Below are 23929 nucleotides of genomic sequence, written 5' to 3' on the forward strand. Positions count from 1 at the left end.
TTGGAAAAGCTTTACAAAAGAGAAGACCTCACATAGTGAATGCAATTTGTCTAGTTTCATCCATATCGACCCTTCTAGAAAAACTAAGATCACATAATGGTTGGGACGATTTTGTTTACTACTATTGTTGAGTTTTGCATGGATCATAGCATTGAGATTCCTCGTATGAATGAGACATATATTTTATGTGGGGGCATGCTCGTCATCAAGCTGGTAATTTTACTAAAGAGCATTATTTACGAGTGTAGATATTTTGAACAACGTTGGACAACCAATTGAATGAGTTCAATCTGAAATTCAATGAAAAAGTGATGGGCTTTTATCTGTTAGTGTTATTCTAATACCAAAAATGGATTTGCATTTTTAAATGCTAAAAACATATGCAAAATGGTTGAGAAGTTCTGTTCGTCGGGTTTTACACATCAATAACTAATTGCATTGAAGCGTCAATTGAACAATTTTGCTTTAAATGCTTCTAATGATGAAGATGTAAAGAAGCATTCAACTTTGATTGCATTTTGTAGAAGAGAAAGTAGCGGAACAATATTGGAAGATAAGTTCCTCGCCAATAGCTTGCTTATATAAGTTGTAAGGGAACTTGCAACAAATTTCAACATTGAAGACATAATTGATGACTTTAAAGATCAAAAGAAGAGGAGAGAAAATCTTTAGTGAATCACGTAGTCTTTGTTTGACTCGTATTTTGTTGAATGGTTAGGAAGTTGCTAAATGTCTAAGTATGCTTAGGTGTTGTTAGACTGATATGTTTTGCAAATATGCTTAGGTGGTAGAACGTATTTTTCATATATATATATATATATATATATATATATATATATATATATATATATATATATATATATATATATGCATATTCTCCAATGATTCTAACCTGATACAAACATGAACTTGCACTTTTTTGTTGTTACTTGCTATTTTTTCATAAATTTGAACCAGTTGCCCTCCCCGCCCCCTCCATTTCTGCTTCGCATTGTGCCGCTGTCCTGAAGGCTCATCCGCCTTGAAAGAATCAATATGGATGACTAGATGGGGGTGAATAAATTTTAGCTTTTCTTAACAAAATAGGTAAAGCAACAAATAGGTTGTATATATATGCAACTAGGTGAACAACCTATATGATGCTAGCAATAACAACAATAGAAGCAAGCAATGAATACAACACTAATAAAGCTTGCACAAGGTAAAGGTAAGAAATAACAACAAGTGGAACCGATGGAGACGAGGATGTGTTACCAATGTTGCTTCCCTTTGAAGGGAAGTATGTCTTCGTTGGAGCGGTGTGGACCACAATGCTCCCCAAGAAGCCACCAGGGCCACCATATTCTCCTCACATCCTACACAATGTGAGATGTTGCGTTTCCACTACTTGTCGTAGGAGCAGAGTTTGATGATTGTGGGGACGTGTTATCTTATCGGGTGCATGATGTAATGCTTGAGTTTATCGCATGGAAGTCCACAGAAGAAAATTTCATCAATATAATTAAGGGACCTCCTAAAGTTGGTGATCTGCAATGCGTGAAAGGATGCTTGCGGGTTCACAGGTTATGCCTACAAGTCATAAAATCGCAACACAATGAGTTGATGGGAACCATGGTTCTCACACAGGCCACATCATTTAACTTTTGGGGGTCTGCCCAATTGATGCCTTCGCTGTCGAGATTTCAACTCCTGCGAGTTCTACATCTCGATCTTGGTGTTTATGACTCCAGAAATGAGGAAGAACAATCCTTAAGAGCATCTACAATAGTTTGTTGGTTAGCTTGTTGGTAAAATATGCCATGTCATCAACCAACACCTTACACACAACTACACCAATAGGTTTATCTAGTTTGCCCAATAGAATGTAAGATAATAAATAAGGTGCTCTCTCATTCTACATTGGAGCTTGTGCAAGGGTGTTGGTTAATTTACGTACAACCTTGCTCTCTTTCCTTATTTATTGCATGACACATCATCAAAAATCCTATGTGTCAAAATCTACCAACAACTATCTTACAACCATTGGAGATGCCCTAATAGGGAACTTGGCCCAATTGAGATATTTGAGGATCAGAGGCGTTGTGTTTAAGAAACTGCACAGACAATTGCAAAGATTACAACATTTAAAGACGTTGGAGATAGTTGGCGAAGACATCAAGGAGGTTTACACCTAGTGCTCAGTGTCACAAAGTTACCGGCGACACGGTGGCACCTGATTGTTCCCTGTACTATGAAGTTGCCTGGTTAGATCAGCAAGATGCGTGACCTGCGCACTCTGGGTGAAATCAGCTAGATCTCCGGGATGTAGAGAACAACAAAGGGCTCTGTGAACTAGGAGATTTTAGGGACCTGGAGATAGTTCTAGATAAAGGCGACCGGGAAGGCGATTGTGCGGATCTTGCTCCTTCCCTGAGCAGTCTCAAATGCCTTGAGTCCCTAACCATCCGCATGGTTGGATCCCTCAAAATTGTGGATGTCCTGACTTGTTGGTCTCCACATTCACGCCTTCTTCATAGACTACATGTGTTGGGGCTCCCCTTCTCCACCGTCCATGAAGACTGGATCAGTCAACTCGACTACCTCAAAAGCTTGAAGATTCATGTTGTTTCGCTGCCAAGGGATGGTGTCGACATTCTTGCCAGGCTGATCTTACTGGTGCACCTCACACTTCATGTGAAGAAAAATGCCCCCGGGGAAGGCCTTGTCGTCCGTGCCGCGTCTTTCCCAAACCTTAAGGATTTCGTGTTCACGTGTGAAGGGATTTGCTTCGTCTTCGAGGTAGGGCCATGCACAAGCTTAGGAGCCTCACCGTGGAGTGCTATGCAAAAGCAGAGCGACAAGTTGGTGATTTACTCAAGGGCATCCAGCATCTGGAAAGCATACTATCATCCGAGTTTCACATCTACAAGTGGAAGGACTTCACTGTTCTTCGGTGTGAACTACAGGGCTATTACTCTCCACGGCCTAAAAACTGTAATGTGAAGAGTCTCAAAGTCGTGCTCGGGAAGGCGATCAACAAGCATCCAACAAGTAGTGGGTTCACAGAAAAGTATGACAAGTAACTTGGTAGCTTAAGATTGGGATTTGCTCCTCCGCTGATGGAGAGGTATTCTTAGGGCCCTTTCGGTGTTACGGTACCCATCATTGTCTAGCCAGACATAATGTGATTTGATCACAGGGATGTTGAAACACGGAAACGAGAAAAGAGAACAAAATCGATAACGAGGTAACTGGCATAGTGAACAAGTTGTTGATCCATGGGGATGTCACAAGTCTCACCTAGGGTGTTTGTATCATATCGCGAAGCAATAGAAATAGCACATGGCAAACTACACGTTCGCTCGGATGTTCATTTGTGCGGGTATAGGTATCACTATGGGTGTCCACAGTTTCGTTATTGATCATTGATCGGTAAGTGTTCCGGGTCATGTCTATACTTCACCGAACCTACAGGATCACACACTTAAGGTTCATCTATGTGCCGAATACTAGACACGGAGTCTGAGAGAAAGTCACCGAAAAAGTTTGGGAGAAAACGAAAAGGTTTCGGAAAGAACACAAAAAAAGTTTTGGTAAAACCAAAAGGTTGTTTTGTAGTAAACCATTAAGCCAAAAAGATTTTCAGCATGTGCGTTGGAACTTTTTGGAAGTGCTAGAATTGTTCTGGGGACTTGTGGAACTTTTCGAGATAAAAAAGGAAAATGTTCCAGAGCAGCAAAAAATGTCTTGGTTGCTTTTCGCTGAAGAAAATCATTGATTCAGAAAAGTTTTGGAACACGTCCAAATTTATTTTAGTGGGTACGGAAATGTTCTAGGCCTACAGAAAAAGTTTCAAATTTTTCAAATGCAGAAAAAAGTTTTGATTAATAGTGAAAATCACTAATTGGTTGCTTTTTGGGAAAATGTCTAAAGGGAACCTTCCCAAAAGATCTAGGGATGACATGGAAGGGTGGGAACATCTTTTGGGGGGGGGGGCATATGGTGTGGACGTCCAAGGAGGAGCTCCTCATGGAGCTCCACTTTCCTTCCCTTTAGGCCCTTATGAACGTCATATATATATGATGGGTTTTTTGGTATTTTCAAGTGTCACTCTACCCCGTGATTTTTCCTATAAATAGAGGTGGAGAAGATCTCTCCACACTCACTCCAACTCTCATACAAATGCCATGCATGATTTGGCTCTCTCTCTCCCTCCCACTGAAATAGTTTCATAGAGCTGAAAGGTTGTCTGGGTTCCAGAAGGAACTAGTTCTGGACGGCGAAGCTATGCCAGATGGCTGAGAGCATATGTGTGCAACCCCGTAGAGAGAGCATAGTTTCCATATTAATTTGAGAGTGCCTCCGGAAGGGCTGTCCAAGTGACCGTCCGAGATTCTGTGAGTGTCTCCCAAAGGGTTGTCCATGACACCGTCCAAGGGACTGTCCGACTGCCTCCCGAAGGGTTGTCCAAGGAGCTGGCAAGAGAGAACATCCTTGCGGTTGAGAGGTTTTAAATCCTAGCTGTGGGGATCTGCACCGCCAATCTTCATCGACTCTACTTCTGTTTCGCTACGAGTCGGTAATGATCACATCAAAAACCTTGTATGCATCTCCATAGTGATCTTTGGCGTGCTCGCAATACTAGAAATTTTTGTTTTCTATCGCATTCCCCTACATGAAGTTCCTCCTGTAAAATTGCCTTGACACAAGAGCCATCTGCTCATGGTAAGTATATTTGGTATCTTGACGGCAACACTCTTATTCTTATTCTTATTCCTATGCTTCCTCTTTCGTGATTTCCTTGGCCTTCAAAGCAAGGTTGGGCTTCTTTGACCATTGAACACGATATAGAGTGTTGTCCGCGGTCTTGTTCAAGATATTCATAGCAAGGAACTCATCCAACACTTCATTAGAAGACAAGGTGTGGAAGTACGGTCTTTGATGAATCACGAAAGACATGCTTTTGTTGAATGGCATGATGGCCTTGAGGAACTTGCGGTTGACCCAAGTGTCATCCGTGTCCTTGCTCCCATGATCTCGGATAGAAACGAGAAGGGTGGTCAATCTTCAGTAGAGCTCTCTTGGGTCTTCATCTTCCTTCATTACAAACTCATCGGCTTCAGCAAGAATCACCTCAAAGTTGCATCATTGAATGCTTGAGACCACTTTGTACAAGGAGTTGATGTGCACCCATGCTTCTTTGGCAATGGTGAACGGGTGCAAGTGGCAGATCTCTTCGGGTGGCAAGGCGGATTGAAGAATGAACAAAGCGGAAGCATTGAGTTGGTTGTCCACTTCTTCTCTTGGTGCCATGTTGTTGGGATCATGAGGGTGAAAGCCTTGCTCGGTAACTCTTCATAATTGTGTTGAGTTGTGATTCAAATGATACTTGATACGAAAAACCCAATCAAGAGAGTTAGTCAAATCAAGCTTGGGTTGGGACCTATTAGAGTTAATATGAGGTGAGGGAACCTGCCCACCATAGGACTCGGGAGGGGCAACTGTGGCATGGGGATGGGTGCCTGATCCATTTACTCCATGGGAGGATTTGGGTAGCTCGGTACTAGCCGTTTCCTTTGCGGAACCGACATCCGCCTCAGAATGGAAAGGATTATAATCCTTCTGATCGGTGGGGAGTTTAAGATTCCAAGGAATTTATTTAGTGTGTCCTTGACCTCGTCCACCATGGATGATTTGAGCGAGGATATGACCTCATTCAAATCATCGTGGGTGACCACGGTCTTGGACCTCGCCGCATGGTCCTCCACTCCGTCCCTCACTTCGTCAACCAAATTCTTAGGGTGGTTAAGCTTTTAAAAGAGACGTAGCTTTGATACCAATTGAAAGGATCGATATGGTTGACTAGAGGGGGGTGAATAGGCAACTACCAATTTTTAGCTTTTCTTATCAAATTAGGTATGGCAACAAATAGGTTGTCTAGATATGTAACTATGTGAACAACCTATATGATGCTAGCAACGACAACAATACAAGCAAGCAATGAATACAACACTAATAAAGCTTGCACAAGGTAAAGGTAAGAAATAACCACAAGTGGAACCGGTGGAGACGAGGATGTGTTACCGAAGTTCTTTCCCTTTGAGGGGAAGTACGTCTCCATTGGAGCGGTGTGGAGGCATAATACTCCCCAAGAAGCCACTAGGTCCACCATATTCTCCTCACGCCCTCACACAATACGAGATGTCGTGATTTCACTAGTGGTGCCCATGAAGACGGCGTCCGAACCTTTACAAACAAGGTTGAAGAAATCTCCACAACTTAATTGGAGGCTCCCAACAACAACACGAAGCTTCATCATAATGGAATGTGGCTTCAAGGTGATCGCTTTTGTCTAGGGTGCTCAAACACCAAAGAGTAACAAGATCCGCACGGAATTAGTGGGGGAAATCAAATTTCTCTTGGTGGAAGTGTAGATCCTTCTCCTCCAAACCTTAGATCATCAACAAGATTCAATGGTTATGGAGGGAGCTCGGGCGAAAATGAGCTTAGGCACAACAATGGAGCGATAGAAAACAAGGTAAGTTAACTTGGGGAAGAAGACTCACTTATATAGTTGGAAGAAGAATCCAACTGTTATGCCACTCTTCCCGCGCATAAGCGGTAGTATAGCTCGGGTGAGTGATAACCCATAAGTATAGGGGGTCAATTGTAGCCTTTCTCATAAGTAAGAGTGTCGAACCCAACGAGGAGATAAAGGTAGGACAAATATTCCCTCGAGTTCTGTCGACCACCGATACAACTCTATGCACACTTTACGTTCACTTTACCTAGAACAAGTATAAAACTAGAAGTACTTTGTAGGGGTGAAAGGATAGGTTTGCAAGAAAGTAAAGAACACGAAAATAAAAACTAGGGGCTGGTTAGAAACAAGTACGTTAGTTTAACGAGTGTGGAAAAGTGGTGGTAGGAGTTATGGAATTGTCCCTAAGCAATTGACTACGTTACTAGACCGATAGCAAGTTTTATGTGGGACAGGCCACTGCTAGCATGTCATCCCTTACTTGAAATTCTATGCACTTATGATTGGAACTATTAGTAAGCATCCGCAACTACTAACGTTCATCTCCACTAATAAAAGCACGAGAGGACAGATCCAAATCACAATCTCAGTCGTTTAATCATTTAATCAAGGGTCTAAAAACGTTGTTAATGAAACTAGGCAGTTTTTGTTAGCGCTAATTGCCCACGCACGTCTAAAAACGTCGTTATCCCTAGCTCGCCCGCCTCCTCCTGGACGGTCCGCTCGTCGTGTCGCTCGCGCCGCTCGCCCCCGCTCCACCATCTTATGCTGGAACCGCTGCCTCATACGCGCCCCGTGCCGCTCGGTTCTGCTGCCACCACCGCGCGTTCGGTTCCGCCCCGCGCTCGCCGCTGCGCCGCCCGGTTCCACCGCCGCCCCCGCGCACTCGCTGTTGTGCCGCTCGGTTCCGCTGTCGCTGCCGCCGCCATGCCGCTCGATTCCGTCGCCGCCCCCGCCGCCGCACACTCGGTTCTGCCTCCGTCGATCTACTCATCGAGGAGGAGGAGCGCCGCGAGTTTGAGGTCAAGGGCGATCTTTTTTTTGAAAGAAAGGAGCTCCCCCTGCTCCATTTTTATTAATGAAGCACAAAGCCAGCAAATATCTTTTACAGACCCAGCGAGAAAAGTAAAGACAGACCCAAAACAAGGCCTAAAAACATAAACCTCCATCAGCTTTTACAGCTAAGACAAAACACATCTCCAAACATAGTTTTTCTACCACAGTTTTTCACCAAGCAATACGTAACAATTCCCCTCTCTTTTTATCCAACTCAGAGATGAATTGACGCGACACCAACTCCTGAGTGACGTCGCAGAGAACAACCCATTGTCGTAGGAAGATCCTTAGCTTCATGAGCACGCAGTCCAAACTTTTCCACGTTCAACCCTGGAAGCAAAATTCATTTCTCAAACGCCAAATACTCCATAAGGAGGCAGCCACAACCATATTATGTATAGGTTTCTTTTTGCAAACCAACCACAAGGCATAAATATCATGAAAGCAGGAAATTGTAATGTGAAACACCTCCTCAAATAACTTCCAAATACAAGTAGCTACAGTACAATCAAAGAAAAGATGTTGAACTGATTCCAAATCAGAACAGAACAAGCAAGATGGGTCTTCCACATTTCTCCTTTTAGCTAAGTTGTCTCTGGTCAGAACTTTGTTGTTCATACAAAGCCATAGGAAAACATGGATATTTTGGGGGCACAGAACTTTCCATAGTTTGTCCCCAACCCTGTGATCAACCCCACCATAGTTAATAGCATTGTAAAAGGATTTAACAGAATATACTCCTTTTGGTTCTAACATCCAAATGGGAGTATTAGGGGAATTGGAAAGGGGGATTTTTTTAATAATCTCAATCAACAGATTCCACCTATCCAATCCTCTACTGTCAACACATCTTCTAAAAGACATTTTAAGTTCACTTCCATCCCACACCTGAGAGATGGTACAATCAGGTTGGTTGCAAATGTGAAATAGGTCCCAAAACTGAACCATCAGGCAACATTCCCCAACCCAAATATCAGTCCAGAATTTAACTTGTCTACCATTACCAATCTTCCACCTATAAAATGTCTTGGAGGCATTAAGTGCCCAAGTTACACCCTTCCAAAAGGAAGAACCATTTTCAGGTTTGGACCACAAGATATTAGGAGAATCAGTATTATACTTGAAGGAAATGATATCTTTCCAATCCTTGGTTTGATTGTCAAAAAATCTTTTCCCCCAAGAAGCCAGAAGAGCCATATTAAACTCCTTAAGGTTAGGCACCCCCAAGCCCCCAAAAGCTTTCTTCCTAGTAATCAAACCCCAGCTAGCAAGATGATACTTGTGCTGGTCTCCCACATTCCCCCAAAAAAATGAGCCATCTGAGTATTAATGGCCTCAATGGCCCATTTTGGGAATTTAATCACAACCATTAAGTAGGCAGGTATGCTGATAATGCAAGCACAGAGAAGAATCAATTTTCCTTTGTAAGTGAGATGCTTGCCTAGACATCCAGAGATGCATCTAATGATTCTATCAATGATAGGTTGGAGATCCTCCCTAGATAACTTGTTATAATGCACAGGCACTCCCAGGTATTTAATAGGGAAAGATCCAACTTTGCAACCAAAAAGCTGGGCAAAGAGCTTTGTTTCTTCCTCCCCTATGTTAATAGTAAGCATGTCACTCTTATGGAAATTTATTTTCATACCAGAAAGGTTCTCAAAGCAAGATAAGATCCACTTAAAAAAATTGCTTTCTCACAAGAATTTTCAAGGAAAAGGAGGGTATCATCAGCATATTGTAAGCTAGTAATACCCCCCTTAATCACATGCGGCAGAAGCCCAGAAATCAGACTCTGATCAGTTGCTTTAGCCAACATTTTTGTAAAAACATCAGCCACTAAATTAAAAAGGATGGGAGAGAGAGGGTCTCCTTGCTTAAGCCCTTTTCCTCCCACAAAATATGGGCCAGATACATCATTAATACGCATACTAAAGGTACTCTTAACCAGTACACTCTTAATCCATGAGATCCATTTAGCCCCAAAACCCCTTGATTCTAACATTTCAAATAAGAAATCCCAACTAACTCTATCATAAGCCTTTTCATAGTCTAATTTGAGCACAAGCCCCTGAGTTTTGGATCGTTTGACTTCATGTATAATCTCATGAGCCAACACCACACTCTCCAAAATATATCTCCCTTTGATAAAGGCAGTTTGGTTAGGGGAAATTAATCTATCCCCAATGGGGGATAATCTAGAAGTCATAGCTTTAGTAATGATCTTAACTGCACAATTGCCAAGACTAATAGGTCTGAATTTTTTCATATCCTTGGCATCGGCTTCTTTAGGGATGAGGACAATAATGGCAAAATTCAGCTTATATATATCAAGTCTCTCCTCCTCAAAGTCTTTTATCAAGGCCATCAAGTCAGTTTTAATCAAATCCCAAAAGGATTGGTAGAACATAAAAGAAAGACCATCAGGGCCTGGGGCCCCATGGGCATAAGAACTGAAGATGGCCTTCTTAATCTCATCTTCAGTAAAGTTTTTTTTGAAGAATCTCATTTTCTTCCAAAGTCAGTTTCTCATGTTCCTTCCAAAAGGAAGGTCCCAAGCAAATGTTATGCTTGTGTTCATGACTGAACAATTTCTTATAAAAGGAAGTGGCAACCTCCAGCATCTCCTTAGTGGAATAAACTGGGCCATTCTCTCCATTAAGCTCAAAGAGGTGGTTCTTCATATGATGGTGGTTAGCTAAAGCATGAAAGTATCTATTGTTCTTATCCCCATCTTTAATCCTCCTATCCCTGGATATCTGCCATAAGGCAGTCTCTTCTTTCTTCCAGATATTCTCTAATTCCTTTTTAATCTCATCTAACCGAATCCTATCATCGGAATCTAGTTGGTTAGTCTCAGAAAAGACATCTAGTGTATCAAACTCTTGTAGAAGAGTTTTTTTCCTCTTTTTCATGTCAGCTTTCAGGTTGATACTCCAACCTTTAAGCTTCTTCCGAAGAACCCTTGTCTTATTCATCCATATATCTATGGCGGTGCCCTTGGAAGAGCAACTATTCCAGGTTTTATGAACCAAGTCTTTGAAGCCAGGTTGGTCAAGCCACCATTTCTCAAAACGAAAAGGTTTGGGGGAGGTAACCCTCCGAGCCTTGGTGTCGAGAAGGAGTGGAGTATGATCACTACCAACACGTGGTAACGCAGACAGAATAGTAAGAGGAAAGTGGGAATCCCAAGATGTAGAGACAAAAACACGATCAATCACAACAAAAATAGGATCATCTTGATTATTACTCCAAGTATAACTCCTATTAGCTATATTAATCTCCATCAACCCCCACTTATTAATCCAATCATTAAACAGTAAAGTGGTTTGGTTATTAATCTGACCATTATTCTTATCAGCTACAGATCTAACCAAATTAAAGTCTCCACCAAAAATAACAGGATAAGACATGTTATGCATGACATCATGCAACTCAGCAATGAATTCCACTTTATGTTCATTGTAAGCAATGCCATAAACTGCAATAAACTGCCACACAAAATCATCCTCTTTGTTCCTAATGGTAGTAATCACACAATATTTTTTATTAACAAAACCAATGACCTCAAACATACTATTCTTAAGGCCCACAAGGATGCCACCAGCAGTTTTTATAGCAGGAAGAGTATGCCAACAAAAATCTTTACCATGAGAAATAGACTGTAAGATATGATTATATATGATTTCCTTCTTGGTTTCAAAGAAACCAATGAAATCAATATTATGATTATGAAGAAAGTCTCCAAGGCAATGTAGTTTCCCATGTTGTCCAAGACCCCTAATATTCCAAAAAGCACATATCATGGGATTTTAAATGGGTGAGATAAGCCACAAGGCTTGCTTTTGGTAAGCAGAATGGGGTTGTCCTTCACTGAGACAGCAGTGCCCCCTGTCTCAGCTCTAGCAGCATCCCTTTCATGTGAAGACTGACAATAGCAAATCACATCTAGGTTGTCAGGAAGAACAACCTCGGGATTAAGCTCAGCAAACTGTAAACCTCTGATTTTTTTTTCATTTTCAATGATATCATCAATAATAAAAGCTTGTTCTAACTCATTTTTACCAATGCAAATATCAATTTTCTTAGCTTGGTTCACTAGATTATCTCTTCCTAAACAGGGAAAGAATTACCTTTAAAGGAAATGGGGATCTCCAAGTTCTTCTTCTTCTGGTAAGCTTTGGCCTTGTCCATGATTTTGATATCTCCATGATCACGAGTGGTAGGTCTACTTGAGAGTATTGGGCCCCATTTAACAGGAGCCCCAGTCTGAAACCTCCCTCTTTTCTCTGAATCAGCACTATCCACGGAGCTCAGCAATGATCTCTTGGTGGAACCAATAGCTTTGACCAGATCCTGAGGTAAGCATTGCATCTGTGGCAGTTCAACACCATCCTCCTCATCACATTCAGCCATATCAAACTTCTTTAACTGTTTTGAGCAATATTCCATGTGGACAGACATAGGGTCCCCATCTTCTGGAAGTGAATGAAAGATTTTCACAGGATAAATCACATCTTCATCCATTTGATCCAAGGAAACAGGTTTACCATAACTTTTGATCTCTTCAATGAAGTTGCTGTGAACTTTGTTCATTACCATCATGGGGTGGAAATCTTCTGCAGAAATAGCACTTTTCTGTTTACTCCCTTGACCAGAGGCAAGAGACTCTTTCCTGGGAATGTTAGCTTCATCAAGTTCATCAATAGGATTGGCATCTTCCTCCAGAATATCTTTATCCTCAGAATCTAGGTTATCCTCAAGATCACCTCCCTCTTCTTTGTTCTTGTCTGGGTCATCCTCATCAAGATCAATCCCATCATCATCATCTTCATTTCCAACTTGATCATAACCTTCCACTGTAAAAAATAACAGATATAACCTTTTCTTCATCTCCACCAGTCTCTCAAAGGGGATCTTAGCAGGGTCTCTACAAGCAACCTTCACACAAATGACCTCATAGAAACTTTTAAAAATACCATTCCAATCAACATCAACCAAAATACCAAAACAAGATGTGATTTGTGCAAAAACCTTCCATCCACACCACTTGGGTGGAATCCCCTCTATCTGAACCCATGCTTCGATGAATTCCCCATAAGGGTTCAACATTCCTTGCCATTCCACCACCTTGACAGACACACCATCAATAGGTAGATCAAAAGGGGGGAATTCAATCAAATCCTCCACATTCTTCCAAGGGGGGAATCTTAAAAGGAACTTCTTATCCTCTAAATCTCTGATTTGCCAAGGCCACTCCTTGTTTTTGCAAAAAAGCCCATTCAGCTGCATCAAGAGTTCAGGGGCAGAAACTTCTCCTCTAACAACCTGAAGAATAGCGCAGTTCTTGTAATTCATCCAGCTGGATTCAGTAGAGATGGGAACATCAATGTGATAAAAACCTAGCCCAGCTACAACACTTCCAAAGTAAGTTGCACTAGGGTGTTGACGAGCCCAAGCTGCGCAGTTGTTCACATTATGGACCCCAACATAGATGAAACACTTCTTTGGCTCAATGCAGTTGCCAACTGTGACGCCCTCGATTTAATCGTACGCTAATCAAACACGCAAATGCGTTCGATCAAACCCAAGGACTCACGGGAAGATATCACAACACAACACTAGACACAAATAAAATAACATCAGCTTCATATTACAAGCCAGGGGCCTCGAGGGCTAGAATACGAAAGCTCGATAAACACACGAGTCAGCGGAAGCAACAAATATCTGAGTACAGACATAAAACATGGGGTGCCTTAGAGAAGGCTAGCACAGAAGATACAACGATCGAACGAGGCGAGGCCTCCTGCCTGGGAACCTCCTAACTACTCCTGATCATCAGCGGCCTCCACGTAGTAGTAGGCACCGTCGGGGTAGCAGTCGTCAGCGGCGGGGACCTCCATCTCCTGGGCTCCATCATCTGGTCGCAGCAAACGGATCAAGATGACAAGAGGGGGAGCAAAGCAGCGGTGAGTACTCATCCAAAGTACTCGCAAGTCTTACATCAGAACTATTCTAATTATGCATCAGTATCAAAGAAGGGGGTTATATGTGGACTGACTGCAGCAATGCGAGAATAGAGAGAGAAGGCCTAGTCCTATCGAAGACTAGCATCTTCAGGGTCTTGCAGCAATAGACGAGAGTAGAACAGGGGTAACACATTAATAGTCATATTGTTGCAGCAATATTAAAGTGAGGTCACGCCTAAAGATCCTCCCTCGACTCCCTGCGAGGAAGCAATCCCGAGGCAAACTAATTCCAGTTAAGTAACAATTGTAGTTGTAAAAGATCGGGGCACAACTCCAAGTCGTCCTGTAACCGTGGACACGGCTATCCGAATAGTTAATTTTCATCCTTGCAGGGGTGCACCACATGTCCCGTCACGCTCGATAACACTCTGGCCGGACATACTTTTCTGGGTCCTGCCCGGCCTCGGAATATCGACACGTCGCAGCCCCACCTAAGACTAATCAGAGAGGCCAGCCCGCCGGTCTAAATCCTAAGCACAAAGGGTTCGTGGGCCCAGTTCCCCTTCACGCTCCTGCACGTGGCGTGGGTGGCCGACGTCAGTCCTAGCATCCCTTAATCACAAGCGCGATGCATCTCGGGACCACTCGGGCGCGCGCTGCTACATTGCTGGCATCTGAAAAGCTTCGGCTGATACCGCGACGCCGAGTACCCATAATTCTTCCCGCGTAGCCGGTTAGTGCGAAAAGGTCTCCGACCAACCCAGATCAAATACCCAAATCCATTAGCATTTTAATTAGGCCAACAACACAGTCTCACGGGAAATCCACCCGGCTTACAACTAATCACCAATGATCCCAGCAACATGGTCGAGTAACTGTGTGGTTGTAACATCGGGGGGAATCCGAGGTATCACCCTCGTTGGATTCCGAACGATGTACCCGTCAAGGTGGGCTTAGAGGAATCACCCTCGGGGGTCCCACACTCGCGGGGTTGCACGACAGAGGCATCATCGGGAATGGTGAAAGAGGAATCACCCTCGATAACCACGACCGACTAGCTATACTACAGAGATATCATCAGGAGTACTTAGCGAGGTGTCACCCTCGGTACCCGATAGTATCCCTATAGCGTCGTACGACGAAGGGGGGGTGAATGTGCTGTGTCGGGTCTGGCTCGTCGATCAGAGATCGAGATTTGAAAACAAGCGGGGCAACTGAACTACGGGGTCAGAGGGGATGACTGCTCCACCTATACTAAGCAGATTAAAGGTACAGGACTGAAAGTAGCAGTTCATCAAAAATAGGCTATGCATCAGATATAGGAGCTAACTACAACAGTAGCAAAATACTAATGCAAGCAGTAGGAAGAAAGACATAGGCGATATAGGAATGATCAAGGGGAGTTTGCTTGCCTTGCTGCTCTGCGGCAAAGGACTGATCGGCAGGGCCGTAGATGTACCCGGCAGCAGCGTCAGTCTCGGGGTCTACCGGTAAGAAGAGGGGGAAGAAACAATAAATAATAGCACCGATGCAACACAAAGCATGACATGGAAAGATGCAGGCTAGAGATGAACTAACGCGGCAACATCCGTCATAGACGGTTCGGAAGAATATCTGACGATATTTTCCGGGTCTCGGGCTACTACGGCTATACTGGAAACGATGGAAAAGTTCCCTGTTTGCTATGCTAGGGACGCGTGACAGACGAACGGGCCGTGTATCCGGGTTCGTCTCGATCTGCTGATCAACTTTCATGTTGAAAATATTTCGATCCGACTTACGGATTATTTTATATTAATTCTCAAAGTTTTATTAATTATTTAGGAATTAAAAACAGATTTAAAAGATTTAATAAAATCCTATTATGACATCATTGCGATGTCATGCTGACATCAGCAGTTGACTGGTCAACTGACCAGCGGGTCCCGAACGTCATAGGCACAAGTTTTATTTAAGATTAAGTATTATTTAATCAGATTAATTTAGTGGGGGACCCGCGTGTCATACTCTAATTATGTTAATTAATTATTTTAACTAATATACCTATTTATTTATTTATTAAAAACATTATTTTTTTTTATATTTTAATTATCGCGTGGGGCCTCCCTGTCATAGACAGCGGGTGCATTGGCCCCACCGGTAAGTGACCCTAGGCCATTTACTCATTTCATTAATCACAAATACATAACCATACACATGTCGTATTTCTCCACATGTCTATATACGCAAATACATACGTAAATACGGGTATCAAATACATACATACATACATACATACGCATCTAATACATCATTTGTTTTTTCTATTTCTCTCAAAACTCTCATCTCCCTCTCTGTGTTAATAAATAAACAACAGAGGTTCTTTGCTAACTCCACCTAGAAGAACCAAAAGTTCAATCCTTCCTACCGGAGTCTACCGTCGACAGATCGGGGTCCCGTTTGCCGGAACGGAACCGGGGCGGCGAGGAGAACGACATGGTGGGAGGAGCCCGAGGAGGGGCTCACCGACGGTGATGAGACGACCCGATGAAGCCGGAGTTCGCACGAAGGTGAAGGTGACGACGGTGACGCGGTTCCGGTGAAGACGGGCGTGCCGGCGAGGAGGAGCCGGCCGGAGGTTCGCCGAGAGGGGCCCCGGTGAGGAGGGGCCCCCGGAGATGGAGCCGGCCGGAGTGGGTGAGGCCGGCAAGAGGGACCTCGAGGAGGCCGGGGCCCCTGCCGGCGGGGTGGAGGCCGAGGGGGGGGGGGCGGCTCGCCGGCGGGAAGGAGGAGGCCGAGGGGCTCGCCGGCCGGGATGGAGGGCCGAGGTGGGGGGACTCGCCGGCGGAAGGAGGAGGCCGTGGGGGAGCGGCTCGCCGGCGGGGGGGCGCGCCGGCCAGGCAGTAGAGCTCGCCGGCCAGGGAGGGAGGGATCTGAGGGGGCAGAGGGGCGACGGGAGGAGAGGGCTCGCGAGAGGGGAGGGAGGAGATCTGGCGTGGGGGAGGGAGCCACAGGAGAGAGAGGGAGTTACGGGAGAGAGGGAGGTGCTCTCGTGGGGGGGGGGGGGTTGTCGGTGGGGGTGGGGGGACCGAGACGAGGGAGTGGGGGGGTGGCGGCGCACGGTGGGAGGGGAGGGAGCGAGCCAGGGGGCTAGGGTTTGAGCGGGAGGGGGCGCGGGGGCCTCGCCAGTTGGGCCTTTTGGCCCAGCTCGGCCAGGGGGGTGGGGGCTGCTTTTTTTTTCTTCTTCTTTTTTATTATTTCTTTCTTTCCTATTTATTTTACTAACTGATTTTTTCTTTTTAAATACTTTCTTTTATTATACTTTCTTTTACAATTTATTATACATACTTTTAGTTCTCTCTTTCATATACATATTCTTTTAATATTTAACATGAATTTATAAAATACTTTTCTTTTGATTTCAAAATTTGGATCCGGACAAACTCGAATCAACGCGGGTCTGAGATGGAAATTCGATGACGTGGCATCATTAGTCGTTGATCACTGTAGCTTAATTACAATAATTACTGTTGCAAAAGTCGAGGATGTCACACCAACATAGTGCCCATGCCAGCTAAAGTTAAAACAGATCATGTCCTTGTACCTTGGATCCAAAACTTGGACAACAGGGGGGTGGGGATGACAGGCACCAAAGCTGCAGCAGGTTGGGCTCCATTAGTCTGTTTCCCAGATCCCCCTGCCCCTCCTTTGTTTGTGGTTTGAGGTTTCACAACAATAGGGGGAGGTTGAACAGGTTGAGCCTGCCCTCCTTGGGCAGGGACATCCTTCTTGGGAGGTTGACGGCGGGGAGGTCGCTGCTGCTGTGGCCGGCCCTTCTCCATCGCCCCCTTGACTATCTCAGCAAAAGATGAGGATCCAGGACCGATCCCTTCCATAGAAAGACGAAAAGAGGTGGGGGTAGGATCGAACTGGCTGGGGAACTTCACAGGGAAGCAGTAATCTCTGGTGAAATTCTTGGATCGAAAGAGATCCTTCCTGATTCAGAAGAGGGGTGGTAGAGCAGTATTAGGGTTTGAGGGAGGGGGTGGAGGGACTAAATAGGAGCAGTGGCGGCTCGGGGAAGGGACAACCCATAACTCACCAAAAAACTCTTCACCCACCTCCTCAGATTTGTTTCCCAACAGAGGAGACGGTTTTTTAAACTACACTTTCCCCCTGACCACATGTCCATGAATTAACGGGGGAGGAATTGGGGAAGGTCCAAAATACCCTGCACAGGCACTTTTGGAATTACCCCAGGTACACCTCTCCCCTCCTATCAAAAGATATATCAGATACAGGGGCAGAAACCCCATCCCTATTACTAACAGGTTTGGACTTGTTTTCTATATAATTTGATTCTACTCCAGTAATCAGATGCACAAACTCCATCTTGTCCATCTGGACAGTTAACTGTTTAAGTGGTGGGAACTCCTGTTCATATTCCATATTCAGTATGTGTTGGAAATATGCCCTAGAGGCAATAATAAAATGGTTATTATCATATTTCCTTGTTCATGATAATCGTCTATTGTTCATGCTATAATTGTATTAACAGGAAACAGTAATACATGTGTGGATAAATAGATCACAATGTGTCCCTAGCAAGCCTCTAGTTGGCTAGCTCGTTAGTCAATAGATGATCATGGTTTCCTGATCATGGACATTGGATGTCATTGATAACGGGATCACATCATTGGGAGAATGATGTGGTGGACAAGACCCAATCCTAAGCCTAGCACTAGATCGTATTGTTCGTATGCTAAAGCTTTTCTAATGTCAAGTATCTTTTCCTTCGACCGTGAGATTGTGCAACTCCCGGATACCGTAGGAGTGCTTTGGGTGTATCAAACGTCACAACGTAACTGGGTGACTATAAAGGTGCACTACGGGTACCTCCGAAAGTGTCTGTTGGGTTGGTACGAATCGAGATCGGGATTTGTCACTCCGTGTGACGGAGAGGTATCTCTGGGCCCACTCGGTAGAACATCATCATGATCTCAATGTGACTAAGGAGTTAGTCACACGATGACGTGCTACGGAACGAGTAAAGAGACTTACCGGTAACGAGATTGAACAAGGTATAGGTATACCGACGATCGAATCTCAGGCAAGTTCTATACCGACAGACAAAGGGAATCGTATACGGGATTGATTGAATCCTTGACATCGTGGTTCATCCAATGAGATCATCGTGGAGCTAGTGGGAGCCACCATGGGTATCCAGACCCCGCAGATGGTTATTGGCCAGAGAGGTGTCTCGGTCATGTCTGCCTGTCTCCCGAACCCGTAGGGTCTACACACTTAAGGTTCGATGACGCTAGGGTTATAGGGAATTGTTGTACGAGGGTACCGAAAGTTGTTCGGAGTCCCGGATGAGATCCCGGATGTCACGAGGAGCTCCGGAATGGTCCGGAGGTAAATATTGATATATAGGACGGATGGTTTTGGACACCGGAAGTGTTTCGGGCGTCACCGGTAATGTACCGGGACCACCGGAGGTGGTCCCGGGGGACCACCGAAGGAGGGCAACGACCCCGGGAGGCTAGATGGGCTAAGTGGGGAAGGGAACCAGCCCCTAGGTGGGCTGGTGCGCCCCCCACCCAGCCCATGCGCACCAGAGAAAGGGGGGAAGGGGGGAACCCTAGCATAGGTGCGCCTAAGGCCCACCTAAGGGGTGCGCCACCCCTCCTCCCTGCCCTGGCCGCCGCCCCCTCTCTCATCTGGGGCTGCCGCACCCCTTGGGGGTGGGAACCCTAAGGGTTGCGCCCCCTCCCTCTCCCCCTATATATAGATGAGGGTTCGGGGCTGTTTAACACACGTTTTTTCCTCTCTCTCGGCGCAGCCCTGCTCTTCTTTCTCCTCCTCTCTGCCGGTGCTTGGCGAAGCCCTCCTGGGAGACCTCGTCTCTCCATCTACACCATGCCGTCGTGTTGCTGGACTTCTTCCCCAACCTCTCCCTCCTCCTTGCTGGATCAAGGTGCGGGAGACGTCACCGGGCTGCACGTGTGTTGAACGCGGAGGTGCCGTTGTTCGGCACTAGATCGGAATCGCTGCGAGTACGACTCCATCAACCGCGTTCTAGCAACGCTTCCGCTTAGCGATCTTCAAAGGTACGAAGATGCTCTTACCCCTCTCTCGTTGCTGGTCTCCCCATAGGAAGATCTGAACATGCGTAGGAAAATTTTGAATTTATGCTACGTTACCCAACAATGGCATCCGAGCCAGGTTTTCTATGCGTAGATTCTATGCACGAGTAGAACACAAAAGTTGTGGGCGATGGTTTGTCAATTTTCTTGCCGTTACTAGTCTTATTCTTTTCCGGCGGTATTAAGGGATGAAGCGGCCCGGACCGACCTTACACGTACGCTTACGTGAGACTGGTTCCACCGACAGACATGCACATCGTGCATAAAGGTGGCTAGCGGGTGTCTGTCTCTCCTACTCTAGTCGGATTGGATTTGATGAAAAGGGTCCTTATGAAGGGTAAATAGCTTTGTCATATCATCATTGTGGCTGTCACGTAGGTAAGAAGGCGTTCTTGCTAGAAACCCAAATCAGCCACGTAAAACTTGCAACAACAATTAGAGGACGTCTAACTTGTTTTTGCAGGGTTTGACATGTGATGTGATATGGCCAAAGTTGTGATGTTGCATGTATGATGTATGAGATGATCATGTTATTGTAATAGGTTTCACGACTTGCATGTCGATGAGTATGACAACCGGCAGGAGCCATAGGAGTTGTCTTAATTTATTGTATGAGATGCAACGCCATGTGCTTACTACTTTTACTTCATTGCTAACGGTTAGCTATAGTAGTAGTGATAGTAGTAGTTGGCGTGACGACTTCACGGAGACACGATGATGGATATCATGATGATGGAGATCATGGTGTCACGCCGGTGACGATGATGATCATGTGATGCCTGAAGATGGAGATCGAAAGAGCAAAGATGATAATGGCCATATCATGTCACTATATGATTGCATTGTGATGTTTATCATGTTTTACATCTTATTGCTTAAAAACGACGGTAGCATAATAAGATGATCCCTCTTAAAATTTTGAGAACGTATTCCCCTAAGTGTGCACCGTTGCGAAGGTTCGTTGTCTCGAAGCACCACGTGATGATCGGGTGTGATAGATTCTAACGTTCGCATACAACGGGTGTAAGCCAGATTTACACACGCGGAACACCTAGGTTGACTCGACGAGCTTAGCATGTACAGACATGACCTCGAATACAAGAGACCTAAAGGTCGAACATGAATCGTATGGTTGAATACGATCAGCATGAAGTTGCTCACCATGGTGACTAGTCCGTCTCACGTGATGATCGGACACGGGTTAGTCAACATGGATCATGTATCACTTAGATGACTAGAGAGATGTCGATTTAAGTGGGAGTTCATACTTAATTTGATTAAATGAACTTAATTGTCATGAACTTAGTCTAAAAGTTGTCTTTATAAATATTGTAGATGTCCAACGTCAACCTCAACTTCAACGCATTCCTAGAGAAAAACAAGCTGAAAGATGATGGTAGCAACTATGCGGACTGGGTTCGCAACCTGAAGCTCATCCTTGAAGCAGCTAAAAAGGCTTATGTCCTTAATGCACCTCTAGGTGACCCTCCCGCTCCCGCAGCAGCCCAGGACATTCTGAACGTCTGGCAAACGCGGAGTGATGACTACTCTCTGGTTAGGTGTGGCATGTTATACAGTTTAGAAAAGGGGATCCAAAGGCGTTTTGAGCAACACGGTGCATATGAGATGTTCCAAGAGCCGAAGCTAGTTTTTCAAGCTCATGCCCGTGTCGAGAGATATGAAGTCTCCGACAAGTTCTTTAGCTGTAAGATGGAGGAGAACAGTTCTGTCTGTGAGCACATACTCAAAATGTCTGGGTTACACGGTCGTCTGACTTCACTTGGAGTCGAACTTCCGGATGATGCTATCATTGACAGAATCCTCCAGTCTCTCCCACCAAGCTACAAAGGCTTTGTGCTTAACTACAACATGCAAGGGATGGAGAAGACCATTCCCGAGTTGTACTCGATGCTCAAGTCTGCAGAAGTAGAAATCAAGAAAGAGCATCAAGTGTTGATGGTCAATAAGACCACTAGTTTCAAGAAAGGCAGGGGTAAGAAGAACTTCAAGAAAGACGGCAAAGCTGTTGCCGCGCCCGGTAAGCCAGATGCCGGGAAGAAGAAAAAGAACGGACCCAAGCCTGAGACTGAGTGCTTCTATTGCAAGGGAAAGGGTCATTGGAAGCGGAACTGCCCCAAATACTTAGCGGACAAGAAGGCCGGCAACGTTAAAGGTATATGTGATATATATGTTATTGATGTGTACCTTACCAGCGCTCGTAGTAGCTCCTGGGTATTTGATACCGGTGCTGTTGCTCACATTTGCAACTCAAAGCAGGAACTGCGGAATAAGCGGAGACTGGCCAAGGACGAGGTGACGATGCGCGTCGGGAATGGTTCAAAGGTCGATGTGATCACCGTCGGCATGCTACCTCTACATCTACCATCGGGATTAGTTTTAAACCTTAATAATTGTTATTTAGTACCAGCTTTAAGCATGAACATTGTATCAGGGTCATGCTTAATGCGAGACGGCTACTCATTTAAGTCAGAGAATAATGGTTGTTCTATTTATATGAGTGATATGTTTTATGGTCATGCTCCGCTGGTGAATGGTTTATTCTTGATGAATCTCGATCGTGATGTTACACATATTCATAGTGTGAGTACCAAAAGATGCAAAGTTGATAATGATAGTCCCACATACTTGTGGCACTGCCGCCTTGGTCATATCGGCGTTAAGCGCATGAAGAAGCTCCATACTGATGGACTATTAGAGTCTCTTGACTTTGAATCATTTGACAGATGCGAACCGTGCCTCATGGGCAAGATGACTAAGACTCCATTCTCAGGAATAATGGAGAGAGAAACCGACTTATTGGAAATAGTACATACTGATGTGTGTGGTCCAATGAACGTTGAAGCTCGCGGTGGTTATCGTTATGTTCTCACTCTCACCGATGATTTGAGTAGGTATGGGTATATCTACTTGATGAAGCACAAATCTGAGACGTTTGAAAAGTTCAAGGAATTTCAGAGTGAGGTTGAGAATCAACGTGACAGAAAAATTAAATGTCTACGATCTGATCGTGGAGGAGAATATTTGAGTCACGAGTTTGGCACACACCTAAGGAAGTGTGGAATCGTTTCACAACTGACGCCGCCTGGCACACCGCAGCGCAACGGAGTGTCTGAACGTCGTAATCGCACTTTATTAGATATGGTACGATCTATGATGTCTCTCACCGACTTACCGCTATCATTTTGGGGACACGCATTAGAAACTGCAGCATTCACTTTAAATAGGGCACCGTCTAAATCCGTTGAGACGACACCCGTATGAACTATGGTTTGGCAAGAAACCTAAGTTGTCGTTTCTTAAAGTTTGGGGCTGCGATGCTTATGTGAAGAAACTTCAACCAGAAAAGCTCGAACCCAAAGCGGAGAAATGCGTATTCATAGGATACCCTAAGGAAACTATTGGGTATACCTTCTATCTTAGATCCGAAGGTAAAACCTTTGTTGCCAAGAACGGATCCTTTCTAGAGAAAGAGTTTCTCTCGAAAGAAGTAAGTGGGAGGAAGGTAGAACTTGATGAGGTAATTACACCCCCTCTCGAACAGGAAAGTAGCGCAGCGCACGAAGTTGTTCCTGTGGCGCCTACACCGACTGAAGAGGAAGTTAATGATGATGATCATGAAGCTTCGGATCAAGTTACTACTGAACCGCGAAGGTCCACAAGGGTACGCTCCGCACCAGAGTGGTACGGCAACCCTGTGATGGAAATCATGTTGTTAGACAACGGTGAACTTTCGAACTATGAAGAAGCGATGGCGGGCCCGGATTCCAACAAATGGCTTGAGGCCATGAAATCCGAGATAGCATCCATGTATGAGAACAAAGTATGGACTTTTGTGGACTTGCCCGATGACCGGCGAGCCATAGAAAATAAATGGATCTTCAAGAAGAAGACTGATGCAAACGGTAATGTAACCGTTTACAAAGCTCGACTTGTCGCAAAGGGTTTTTGACAAATTCAAGGAGTTGACTACGAAGAGACTTTCTCTCCCGTAGCGAAGCTGAAATCAGTCTGAATCATGTTAGCAATTGCCGCCTTTTATGATTATGAAATTTGGCAAATGGACGTCAAAACAGCGTTCCTTAACGGGAACCTTAAGGAAGAGTTGTATATGATGCAACCAGAAGGTTTTGTCGACCCTAAGGGTGCTAACAAAGTGTGCAAGCTCCAGCGCTCCATCTATGGGCTGGTGCAAACATCTCGGAGTTGGAACATTCGCTTTAATGAGGTGATTAAAG

This window comes from Hordeum vulgare, chromosome 1H (assembly GCF_904849725.1).
Source record: "Hordeum vulgare subsp. vulgare chromosome 1H, MorexV3_pseudomolecules_assembly, whole genome shotgun sequence".
Lineage (NCBI taxonomy): Eukaryota > Viridiplantae > Streptophyta > Magnoliopsida > Poales > Poaceae > Hordeum > Hordeum vulgare.